Raw genomic sequence first — 13260 nt, forward strand, 5'->3', positions numbered from 1 at the left:
ATCTGACAGGTTTCTGTCAAAACAAAACATTTGTGTATTAGCTATAAGCAAATAAAGATCCGAACTCTAGTGGATATTACTGTGTCATTCCTGGGGCTTGAGCCTGACAAAAATGTAAGGTGCAAATCTCTAATAAGAAAGTAATAAATGTTTTTGTATCAAGTTGCAACCTAAGTTTAAAGGTCATCTTGCAAATATTTTTAAAGCTTCTTCATAAGATTTATGAAGGGTTTATCATAACATTCACTAATCAAAACAAATAACTGTACCTTTAATGGAAACCTACACGTGGAGGGAAGATTGATAGATTGAAGACGGTTCTGCAAAAAGCAGAGCTGATGACTGCAGCTAAGAACTAAGAGCTGGTGAGTTCTTCAGAACCTCTTTAGACAAAGAGAGAGAAGAAGATCATGGACATGTCTCCAGAGCAATTGTTTCTTGTGGGGAGATGGCAAATATGTGATCCTTGGTGCATTTTGAGCACTGAGAGATGACAGAAATAGCCATGGTGCTCACAACTGAAGTTGGTGCTTCTTAAAGAACATTAGTTTGAGAGCCTGTGTGGTACAGTGGTTAAGGCATTAGGCTAGAAACTAGTCCTGCCTTAGGCATGAAGCCAGTTGGATGACTTTGGACCAATCACTTCCCTGAGCTCAAAGAAGGAGGAAATGACAACCACTTCTGGAAAACCTTGCCAAGAAAGCAGGTAAGGTAAAGATAAAGGTAAAGGTTCCCCCACACATGCGTGCTAGTCGTTTCTGACTCTAGGGGCCGGTGCTCATCTCCGTTTGAAAGCCGAAGAGCCAGCGCTTGTCCGAGGACATCTCCGTGGTCATGTGGCCAGCATGACTAGATGCCAAAGGCGCACGGAACGCTGTTACCTTCCCACCGTAGTGGTCCCTATTTTTCTACTTGCATTTTTACGTGCTTTCGAACTGCTAGGTTGGCAGAAGCTGGGATGAGTAACAGGCGCTCACTCTGTTACGCGGCACTCGGGATTTGACCCGCCAAACTGCCGACCTTCTGATCGACAAGCTCAGTGTCCTAACCCACTGAGCCACCGCGTCCCTAGAAAGCAGGTAGTCTCTAACAATTGGAAACAATTGAAAGAAGGAGGAAAAAAGGAAGAAGAAAAAAAACCAGCAGCAATCTCCTGTGAGTTTTGAGAACTGGCTGACAAGGGAATGGCCACCAAAGTCAGTGCCTTCAAAAGGCTACTGGGTTTGCATACTTTCTTTTCTAATTACATTCAGAAATTGCTTATTGACTATTTAAAAATTATTAGAGACCAAGATCAACAAGTCAGAAAATATTGAGTTTGGCTTCAATTCTCAGTGAAAGAAAATGTTAACCATAACCTCAAGATTTTTTTTTTAAATGAAATAAATAGTAAAGAAATACTGTAAATCAGACTTTGATTTTAAAACTTATAAATGGATTAAGGTCCGATGAAATAAGATTTTGGAATTAATTATATGCTTCCCATGGCAAGTATATTTGTTTGTATGTTTGTAATACAAAATAAAGATAAGCAATTTAAAAAATTGAGCTCTAGAGGAAACTAAATACTTTAATTAAAGGAAAAAATACAAAAGATTAATTAACAGCTGATTAACTTGGACTTAATGATGCAAAACATTTTAACATTGAAAATGCTGATGGACACTTTTTAAAAATCGAATTGGTAGTTAGCATCAATGATTCCTTCTACAGATAGACTATGTGCAAAAGATGTTATGTAAGAAATGAGGAACATGATTTATATGACAAGACAGAGATGTCATCAAAAGTGGATATACAAATGACAGGCTACGAGATTAACATGGAAAAGTATGTCTCACTGGATATATAAAAGAAACAAGTTGATGTTTTCAAAATCAAAAAGAAAACCTAAATAATAAACCAAGAGAATGACCTGGATATTTTTTTTTTTTTGCTATATTGGATTTACAGAAGAGGCTTGTTAAAATTTTGAAAAATCTTGTGAGATATTTGAATGGACTAAATATTATTAGAAGTAAAGGGAAGGAATATAAAATTGGTTTATTTGTTCGAGGTTAAAATAAGTGTGTGGTTCTGGTAACCCTTAATGGAATTTCTGTTGGTATTAGAACTGAAAAAAATATGATTTATGGATTTGTCTATAGATACGATGCTATAGGATGAAGGGATCATTAGTTGTAAACTAAGAGGGGGCTGAAGAGTTACAAAAATTGTTTATACTTTTTCTGATGAAGGTTGGAAGTTCTTTATATAGTCCTTTTTCTTTACTATATTCTTACTTTTTTTTCTTCAATTTTTAGACATTTTGTCTTCTCTATTGCATTTTGCACTCTTTTTATTTTTTTAGTTTGTATTAGATTTTACTATGTAATTAAAATACTTAATAAAGGACTTCCAGTTAGCCAAGTCAGCTGACATAGACGTCTGGAAGACAGCTGTTGTCTTCCACATCCAGTTTTGCATCGCTGGGGGGTTCTAAAAGGGCCGAAGAGTTGCCCTGGAGGGGCGACCAGAAAGAAGGGGCTTTTGTAGAAACGTGAGGGAGCTACAACCCCACCCCATTAGTGCCTGCATTCCCTTTGTACTAGCGGACAAAAGACTGGCCATAGTAATATGGCCAGTTACTGGGCTGCAGACAGCCAAAGTCAAACTTACCATCAGGCAACATTAAAGCAGCATGGAAGAGACAGGAGTAAGATTCCTCTCTTATACTTTAATCTTCTTCTTTTCACATAAATAAGCTGCTAAGTACCTTCCCCCCTGTGGAGAGGGAAGGGAGAATTCAACCCTCCCTTCAAATAAGTTGTGAGCAGGCCCAGGGGTATTTTTTAAAAGAAAACATTGAAAAAAGAAACAGACTAAAAGAAAAGGATTTTCAAAGTACTTGGGGGACACCCAGTGGCTAAACCTGAAATTGCAATCTGACTTTCTCTTTAAAAAAATCAAGAAAATATTTAAGAAAAACAAGATAAGATTAACCTTGAACACCAGATGTGAAACTTCACTATGGAAGAGTTTCAAAAATAAATCTATGCTATGTGAGAAATATCTTACCAAACTTATCTGTTCCTTTCTGCAGCTGGCAATGAAATAAGAGCTTTTGGAAAAGAACTAGAAAGCATCTCGAAGAAACAAACTCAGATTGTGACTACAACTAATATTTTATTGGGACAGAACTTAACAGAAGAAATTGAGCAATCAAATACATTGGCAGAAGAATTAAATATTCAACAAATACAGGCTTTTGAAGATTATAATGGAAAAAAGGTGGAAAAAATCTATTCAGACCAGGACAATTATATCAAGAGGCGAAAATAATGAGAATATTTGGTGCTGTTGACAGACTCCTCAATCCTTCAAAGGTGGAGACTGGAGGGCCACTTCAATATGATATAGCAACACAAGAATGCTTTGATGATCTTGAGGCAAAGAAGCGAAAAATGACATGGCAAAGGAAGAAAGCAAGAATAATATTGAAGAAATATGGACATTCTTAAGAGGCCTCAAATAGATAATACCAAAATAGACAGGATTGTACCTGGATTACGATTGTTTTTATGAGTAGTTAAAATATTGACTAATTAAAAAAGATAAAAATAAAACACAGATGTATGAATACTAATATTGAAATATTGAGTTCCTTAAATGATATGGATTAAGATGTATATATGTTAAAAATGATAGAATGTAACTGATATACTTGGATGTAGTGACATGAGAGGATGTATGAAATGTTGAAATGGAAGAAATTTTGGTTAATTTTTAATATGTGGAAACTATAAATGAGAAACAAGAATATTATATTGTCCTCCTCCTCTTTCTCCTCCTTGCAATTGGTATCCTAATGACTACCATTCTAATATTGTACTACTAACATTGATATGGAAATGAGATAAATAAGAACTGTATTACATTACTAGGTATTGGAGAAAATGGTGTAAAGGGAAAGGAGGTTATTTAGCAATATGAAAATGAGAAATTTTAAATGTTTAATTTTAATATCAATGTAAAATTAAAGCTAGAAAAAATATAAGGTGTTTGATGTTTTAAATATGGATGTTAAAATATAACATATACTAAAGTATTGATAAATATACGAAAACTATTAAATGACTGATGGATAGCAATGAGAAGTATGTTAATTCAGATAAGAGATAGTATGTATTAAAGGAAACAAGAAAGGGGAAGTATTGGTTACAACAATTTGGAGATTTGTAATAATATGTATTTGTCTGAAATGGAACTATTGTAACCCAGACACCACGTTGCTTTTTAAAGATACTATTGTAATATTGGAAAACTAATAATAATAAAAATAAAATAAAATAAAATACTTAATAAAATTATATATGTTCATACTTATATATTTCTTTTATAAAAAAATACATATGTCATTGCAGAACTAAATGATATATGGAAATTGTAATTTGCTTTTATTTTGCTTTTGTAATATTGAAGACCTTGGACTGTTTAAAAGTCTGTAATGGTAAGATCCATTGCTCCAAGTGAAAAGTTCATGTTGCAGTTTCTTTATGAGTTGTATATTCCAGTCAGTATAATAGTGCTGTGTGTTAAGGGTCATAGGTTATTTCTGCTATGTTATATTACTTCTTATACATTACTTCCATATTTAATAATAGTAATAATCCCCTAGGCAGGCTTTAACTTGTGGGGCTTATTTGCTCTGAGATGACAACTATGCCAGAGGTTCAACTATATTGTACAAGTCTTATCAAAGAAGCCAGGGGGAAAAAGTGTCTTTCCATAAACAATATGGTGAGATACAATTTATAGAAATGCATACTGGATTGCTTCTCTGTCCAGTCAACAAGAATCTCAATAGATGTTGGAGTGCCTGGACAGCTGGTGACAAATGGGCTATAGGGACCAGTACTATTGGCTGAGCAGTGAAGGCCAGCAGCTGTAGGACTCCTGAAAGAAAAGATGTTTACCCATATTTATCCAAGTATACAAAAATTGAACTAAAATAAATAATGATCAGGGACACGGTGGCTCAGTGGGTTAGGATGCTGAGCTTGTCGATCAGACGGTCGACAGTTTGGTGGGTCGAAACCCGAGTGCCGCATAACAGAGTGAGTGCCTGTTACTCGTCCCATCTTCTGCCAACCTAGCAATTCAAAAGCACATAAAAATGCAAGTAGAAAAATAGGGACCACTACGGTGGGAAGGTAACAGTGTTCCGTGCGCCTTTGGTGTCTAGTCATGCCGGCCACATGACCACGGAGACGTCCTCGGACAAGCGTTGGCTCTTTGGCTTTGAAACGGAGATGAGCACCGGCCCCTAGAGTCGGAAACAACTAGCACACATGTGCGAGGGAACCTTTACCTTTACCTTTAAATAATGATCTGTTATATAAATCAAGTCCAAAAAGAAGAGGATATCTGAAAAGAATGAACTAGTTTTGGAAAGAGCAACACCCAGAATCAGAAATAACAGAACAGAGGCTACCAGGTCAATGTTAACTTGTAACATTCACAGAAACAGAATTCAAAGAACTGCAAAGGTCTACTCAGGTCAAAGAACTTGAAGCCTTACCAGAAGTAGCTCAGACTGTATAGGCAAATCAGAGGATGTTGGCAGCAGAGGAAAACAATATAACTATTGAATAGTTTTCATTCCCAAACCAAGCAACCTCTTTCTTCCTTGCATTTTTTTCCAGAAAGAACAAAGTCCTCTAAAATAAAAGAAAAAGAGCCCTACTATTCTCTTTCCATATCACTACTAAGGAGGAGGAATCATCTACAAGATTTAAAAACTCCTAAATCGCAACTTGCTTTGAATAACTTGTTTTCTCTTGAATTTCTCTGCTAAGTGTACTTCTTTGCATTTTTTTTACCAAGAGAGATATGTATAAAGAAAAGAAAAAGCTGCATATCACAGAGAAAAAGGAAAAGAGAGCAGTCATAAATACTGGCAACCATCTTTTGTGCAATCTTTTAGTGGGTGATTGTGTAGAAACATTATTGTCTCTCAATCACCATCTATCTCTGGGTAGCACAGCAGGATTTCCCAACTTTATGCTGTCAGAGGAATAATTCAGTTCAGCAAATAAGATTTGGCACCTCCTCCTATGAACAAGGCCATAAATTGTAATGCCTAAAAGGAGCCGCAATCATTGTTTTCTCATTCTCTTTCCAGCACTAGAGGGCCAATTCTTCCTACCATATTTTCCAGTCAGACACAATAAGATTACAATAGTAGAATTTCTTCTTCTCAACAATCTTATCCGATTGCAGAGATTCGTACACAGACAGAATGAGAGTGAGAATAAGATAAGTGACATTACATTTGTCTTATTGCTTGCAGAAGTATCTGCTCTTCTTTCTGTTAAAAAGAAAGCACTGGACAAATGATGCTTTGCTCATCGTCCCTTTCTCTCTTTTGGAATAGTTTACCTGCACACCAGCCCTAGCTTCTGAGGCACAGCAGAGATTAAAATGGACTTTGTTCCCAAGGAGAGATGGGGGGAAAAAGGTGGCTATGGTTTTGAGAGTAACCATTATCTCAATTTGCTGTCCTGGACTCTTTCAATGAAAGAGTAAGCTAATTAAGGCCCACATGTGTAGAAACTAGATTATTTACTGCCCAACAGTGCCCCTTATTTATTATAGACTTTTGTCTCAAGAACAGGTCCGATCAGAATGCCCTTGGATAAAGAATAGGTACAGGAAGAAGAAACTGCTCCTTCAGTTTCAGCTCTCTGTCTCCAAAGTGGGAGAGCAAGGAAGGATCCGAAGGAGCGGCTTAAGCCTCTGCAGCCTTTAGCCAGAGGGAGTAAGGTACAGAAGAGAGGGGAGAAACAGTGGCTGCCTTCCTTGCCTTTTCTCCAAGGCGCCTGGGTCAAGGGGGGGGGGGGGGGGAAGGCAAGGGTACAGATTCCGAGCGTCTCCCTCCCACGGAATCTCCTCCTCCTCCTCCTCCTCCTCCTCCTCCTCCTCCTCCTCCTCCTCCTCCTCCTCCTCCTCCTCCTCCTCCTCCTCTTTTCACTACTCTTCTTCTTTCTTTCTTCGGCAGCAGGAAAGAAGCGGTTTCCTTTTACTTCCTCCCGCTCTTCCCCGCCCCTCCGCGTTCACAACCAAAGTGGCAGCCGCTTCGCTTTCTTTTATTTCTTTCCAGCCCAGCACCTCAATCGCCCGGGTTAGTTCTGACGGCCGCGTTTATCGTACCCCGGCTTTTCCTGCCTTCCCGCCTACCATCCATCCCCCCCCCCCCCCCCCACAAAGCGACTTCTTCTGCTCGGCGGCTGCTACCAGTTGCAGAAACCTGACGGCAGCCCTCGCCTGTCATTACACGGCGGCTGGTCACGGGGCCGTCTGCAGCTGCCCCCTTTCTCAGCTCCTGTGCAAATAAAGGAAGAGCTGGGGCTGACGTGAGGTTTGGCCGGGGGGGGGGGGGCGACGAGAGGCGGGACCCGCTGGGGCTTAGCGGCAGCACCAAGGAGGGGCGAGCAGGGAAGTAGAAGCTGCCGTCTTCAGTGCGTGAGCCGAACCGGCGAGGGAAAGAGCTGGTGCTGTCCACCGGGCTGCGGGTGCTGAATCTGCGATTCTCGCTCCGTTCTCTTGTCTTCGACCGCGCCGGGAGGCTTTCACCTCCCCCCCCCTCCCCTCCCCCACCAAAAAGGCAACTTGGCAAAGGGGGCTTATCGGACGTCAAAGGAGATTCCCTGCCCTACGAAACGAAGACATTTCTTCGGAGTTTATCCCGGACTTGGGTTACTTTCACCCACTCTCTTTTTGCAACGTTTTACCTTTTGATCTTTTTTTATTATTATTTGCTATACTTAAACAGACGTCGATAACGATAAGGCGCGATCTTTCCACAAAGGGGAAAAAAACAACAACAAAAGGGACAGAACGTTTTCCCCCCCCTCCCTTCCTCGTGGGCTTTAGTGACTTCAATCAGGTAAGGAGGAAAGTGGACTTGAAATGCATTTCTTCTTCTTTTTTTTTGATTCAAACTATTATTTCGGGTGAAGGAAACAAAGTTGGGAGATAGCACGGTGGAAAAGAGAAAGTTATCAACTGGTTAATTCTTGGAGCCATCCAGTACAACCCTGGGGATGAGGAATTATTTCAGCGATTTTGAAGGAGGATAATGGACGTTTGTAAACAAGAGGTGGATTAGGTTGAAATAAAAGCCCTGGTGAAGTCCGAGAGGGTAACTCAGTGGCAGAGGGGTTTTTCTCCCCCCCACACCCCCGCATTCACACCTTTAGATGTGATCTTAGGCTTTTCAAAATGTTATTTTGTTGTATACAAATAGATGGAAGGAACAAAAAGTCTGGATTAATTCTTTGATAGATTTTAATTAAAAGATCTCCTGGAAATTCAAATGAAAACATTGGGGGGTGAATACATTTCTATTTTCCTGGAAAGAGGGAAAAAAGAGTATGTAAAATTAATTGGGGAAACAGTGAGCAAAGTAAGAATTAAAAAGGGTTTGTAAAATAAATGCCTGATTCATCCCCCCACCCCCTCTTTATGTGTATATCATCTTATGACAGACAGACGAGTTATAGGGTTTTAGGGATTTTGAACAACATACATTGTTATTTCTATACTGCAAACAAAGATATTTCAATACAAAACTTACACAACTCAGTTTTATTAACGGCTTCACCCCACAGTCCCCAAGGTCAGCCCTAAGGATGGAAACTTGTGATTTGTTTGTTCTGCAATATTGATTGGTCAGTGTCAGGCCTTCCTTCACGCTAGAAGATGATGCAGATATGAAGTTCCAATTCTGTAATACAGTTAGTAAGGTAACTGAGGGCAGTTGGAACTGAGACGGCTGCAAGAGCTTATGCTTTTATACCTCACAGTTCTTTATTCAGAGCTTTGTTTCCAAAGAACGCTAGTTTATGTGAATTTCCAGACTTCTTTCTGTACAAGCCAAAATATTTTCTATATGATTTTGATGTTTTCCCCAAGAGTGAAGGTTTTATAGCTGGTGAGGAGGCAGATGACTAAATTGAACAAAAAAGCAAATTAACTTCTCAGCCATTACTGCATTACATTGTAGATTATTTGGTAATTTTCGCCCATACACACATGATACTAAAACCATTTCTATATTCCCCCTGCATAATTCAGCTTAAAACAATAACAAAAACTGTTTGTGTTGGGAAAAATGGCAAAAAATAAAATAAAATAAAAATCAGTTGCAATATGTTCCAAAGCAATCTGAAGTTCTTTGCTTTGTTTTTGTTAGTTTTACTTTAATGCTGTGTGTTAAAGTTGATTATATGCTGCTAGTACCAAACATCTGCTAAAATAATAGTTTCAAGGTTGTCAGCAATTCTGAAACAGCAGGAAGGAAGATTAACTGCTGCTTAATTCAGTGAAGAAAAGTTTTGATGATACATCCTTGAGTTATGTTAATATTGAAGTTTCAGCTTGGAAAAATGCATATTAGCTTCTTGTCCCATATCAATTTTCTCATTTTTCAGTGATATATATATACATAATCAGATAGATTGTTACTCAGCCCTGAAAACACCCTTTCAGGTGAAAGATGACAGCAACAATCCTGAAGTGTCTTTTTTATATATTTGTTTATGGAAAAGAATATGAAATGCTGAGATGTTTGAACACACACACAGGCACAGACACACAGAAACATAAGATAATATATATTCTCTTTTTCTCTCCCTCCCTCCCTCCCTCTCTCTCTGTCTCGCCGCTTGCAGTGCCTTTATAGACATGTAGAGGGCTCAAGTTTATAAGCATGTTTTTCAGTGATTACTCTCATGCAGATTAAATGTTTTGTTACTATAGATTTAAAAATACACATTGTTCTTGAATATGCCTTTTAATTTATAAGTTCTAGAAAATATATGGTATGACCTATAAAGTTATAAGTGTTACAGTAAGAATTTGTGGCATACTTCTGTATGCAATTGCTCAGAAATTAGTTCAGCTAAGTTCACTGAAGCTTTTTTTTTCCTGTGAAAGAGTGTAGAGGCTATAACATTACTGAAAGTGTCTGGAAGAAGGAAAACTGGAGTTTGTTTCTTGGTTTTTGCTTTTAATTTACTGACAAGACAAAATGGTTGCCCACAATAGTTTAATTAATCAGGGAGTTGGAATAAACTTCGCAAGCTAGTTTTTCCTATATTCCAGTTTCAACCTTGTTTTTTAGAGTTGTTACCTATTTTATCAACACAATGCACGTCAAATGATATGAAGAAAGAGCTCCAGAAATTGTTTTGAAAGATACATATTTGAACAACTGTAGCACTTTATCACCCTAATTATTAAAGGCTTTCTCTTGATCTCTTGATCACTATTGAATCTAGCATTAAAATAATCCGTGAATTTGATTCTGAATTTGTTTCCACTTAGAAATATTGTCCAATATTTTTTTAAAAGTAAGCTTTGTGGTAATAAACTATTATTTGAAGTGCTGAGAGTAAAACACTAAAAAATGTCATCCTTTAATATTCTGCAGAACTGAAATCATGACCAGCTTTTATTTTTAATTTAAATAAATGTATTCATCCAATTTGAAGAAAATAGGAAAAAAGAGCTATTATTGTATTGTATTATATGTTCAGTGAAGGACTAATGAACTTTATAACTTGTGAGGATAAGTTTGATGTGTATGTTATCAACTATTTAGAATTATTTCTCTGTAAACAAGCATATTATATTCAGATGTTTACTTAAACTCATGAGTTGTGTAAGTTGTATAGAGATATGGATCTTAACAGATTAGTTCCAAAATTCACCATGTTTTTCCATATGTATCCATTAGTTATTAATTCCTTTATGTTGAACAATATAGGAAGGAAGGAGGAAGGAAGGAAGGAAGGAAGGAAGGAAGGAAGGAAGGAAGGAAGGAAGGAAGGAAGGATAAATTACATGAGTGGAAATTCCACTTTAATAAGAGCTGTTATGCTTACATCCACATAAATGTATTCAACACATTAACCTAAAGTGAAAAAAGTTCATGGATTCAGGCAAATCATTAAATGATTCTAATCATCTTTCTCTTATTCCTACAATTTAATGATTTGGAGGCACTAATATGTTAAGGATTGGTGAATGTGTCTTGTGTATACAATAGCTTCATATTAATTTTCTCCATATTGCAAAGGCCAATAACAAACCATAAAATGATTATGTAGGGTGGATTATGATTGGTTTTCATTATATAAACTTTTTATTTGGACCAAGTTACTATTTTCTTTTGTTGCTATTATTACAACCTTACTCCAAGTAGATCAGAATGGCAACTATGGTTACATCCTTTGCTATTTCATTAACTCAACCACACTGTGACGTAGATTAGACTAAAAGAGTATGGCATTGCTCAGTGTCATCCAGTGAACTCATTCTCCTCAGATACTAAAGAATCATTATCACAGGATTTTTTTTAAAAAAAGATAATTCTCTTAAATAGCTATTTTACCATAAATATTCAGAAAACAAATTCTGACCACAATGGGATATAACTAGGAATTTTGCTTAATTTCATAGCTAATTCTTATCTCAATGGCCAGTACAGCATGAGCAATTTAAGCAGCTAAGGCTCTATCATACATAATTGTCTAAAATATGACTGAATAATTTTTTCAATGAAGCATATGTTAAACCTTATATCAGATTTGAGTACAACTATAAGCTGTTTTAATGTTAAGAACCAATTGTTCCCTTGGAATTTCAAGTTATAAAAAGGCCATATTGTAGTACACAATCAAAAATGCTCCAAACAGTATTACATTCATAGCTATAATAAGAGGCATTCAGAAGTGATGCCCAGAGAGAATAGTAGAATATCTGGCCTGCCTTTTTGAGAATTCTGAAAAAGAGACAAACATGTTTCTATAGTATGTTATGTTGTCCTGTTAGAGAAATTCAAGAGCTGTTCCTTCTTGTATCAACCTAAATACATCAAGTAATCCAAACAAATTATTTGGTTAGCACAACTGTATTAAGATAGCTGGGTAGATAGGTCATTACAGAAATGGCACCAATACAAGTGACATTTTATTTTAGCATTCTCAAATATTTTCCTTTTCAATACTTATTCACAGATGTCAGTTATCAGTTCTTTATTCCTAAAATAATCAATAGTTGTCAATAGCAGTAAATCACAGCTTTGGAGGAAATTTCCACTTAAGAAACTGTGTGGATGAAAGATTTATTAACCATTGTTGATCCATCCTATAATTGCAATCTGGATCATCAGTTGTAAAACAGATAAAGGAATATGATTTAATATTTTTGTAAACCTGATATGTTGCGTATGTTAGGCATTCTGTTGTCCACAATACCAGAGGAATGCCATTTTTTTGTATTACACAATTTTTATATTGACCTTTTACCTTTCAAAGCAAAATTTGCAAGTGGATTTCATATTGTTTGACTAGAATGTTTGAATGCTAAAAATTTATTTAGTGAATACTGTTCGTTTTATTATTTGTAGTATTTTTAATCATGCCAGATAGCACAAAGCATGAGAAGCATAAAACACAGCTACCAAAATTGATTTCCTGAATTGAGTTAAATATAGGGTTGAAGAGTTAGAAAGATGGAATGGTAAATAAGTTGTAAGCTGGAAAAGTATATATACTTATATTGACATCCACATGAAATATTAAGATAGTATACATTTTAGAGCTTTTAGAAATGTAATAAAACACATTAAAAACAAAATACTTGTTAAAGTATAGTATTTTGTACTTATTTATCATGGTTAAAGTTTGAACCAAATCTAATGTAGCAAAGTGGATTGATTTGGATTCTGAGGGGTTAATAGGCTGGTTGTAGGTCAATGTGTCTGTTGATGAAATTGCTTGTGGAGTGCCAGGCTTTGATGAGCTCACAGGTATGGTGGGCAGTAGTGTGACTGATGATTTTTGTGTTGCTCCAATTGAACTGGTGCTATTTAGTGTTGGTGTGGGTATAGATTAAGGATTTGGGATCATGCTGTTTGACTGCCCACCGGTGTTTTATGGATCCTGGTTTTTAACTGATGTGATGCAGATAGATAGATAGATAGATAGATAGATAGATAGATAGATAGATAGATAGATAGATATAGATATAGATATAGATATAGATATAGACATAGATATGTATGTATGTATGTGTGTGTGTGTGTGTGTGTGTGTGTGTGTTAAGTATTTGTTAAGTATTTTAGAATACCTTGCAAGGCCCAAATATGGGCCAAATCTTATTGCCTGTATCAGCCTAACCTAAGGCCATCCACAGGCTGTAGTCACAACTGTG

The 13260-nt window shown here is 36.8% G+C and overlaps 1 protein-coding gene across 1 annotated transcript in view; it reads left to right on the top strand.

Annotated features, from left to right (window-relative positions):
• Positions 1-7413: 7413 nt before the first annotated feature.
• The window catches only part of LOC310643550 (follistatin-related protein 5-like), a gene marked incomplete at its 3' end in the record, with an annotated part of 154866 nt that continues 149019 nt past the window's right edge, over positions 7414-13260 (top strand). The window contains exon 1 of the mRNA XM_083368022.1: positions 7414-7927. The remainder of the gene's footprint in view (positions 7928-13260) is intronic.

This window comes from Vipera ursinii, assembly GCF_947247035.1.
Source record: "Vipera ursinii genome assembly, chromosome: 7".
Taxonomy (NCBI): Eukaryota; Metazoa; Chordata; class Lepidosauria; order Squamata; family Viperidae; genus Vipera; species Vipera ursinii.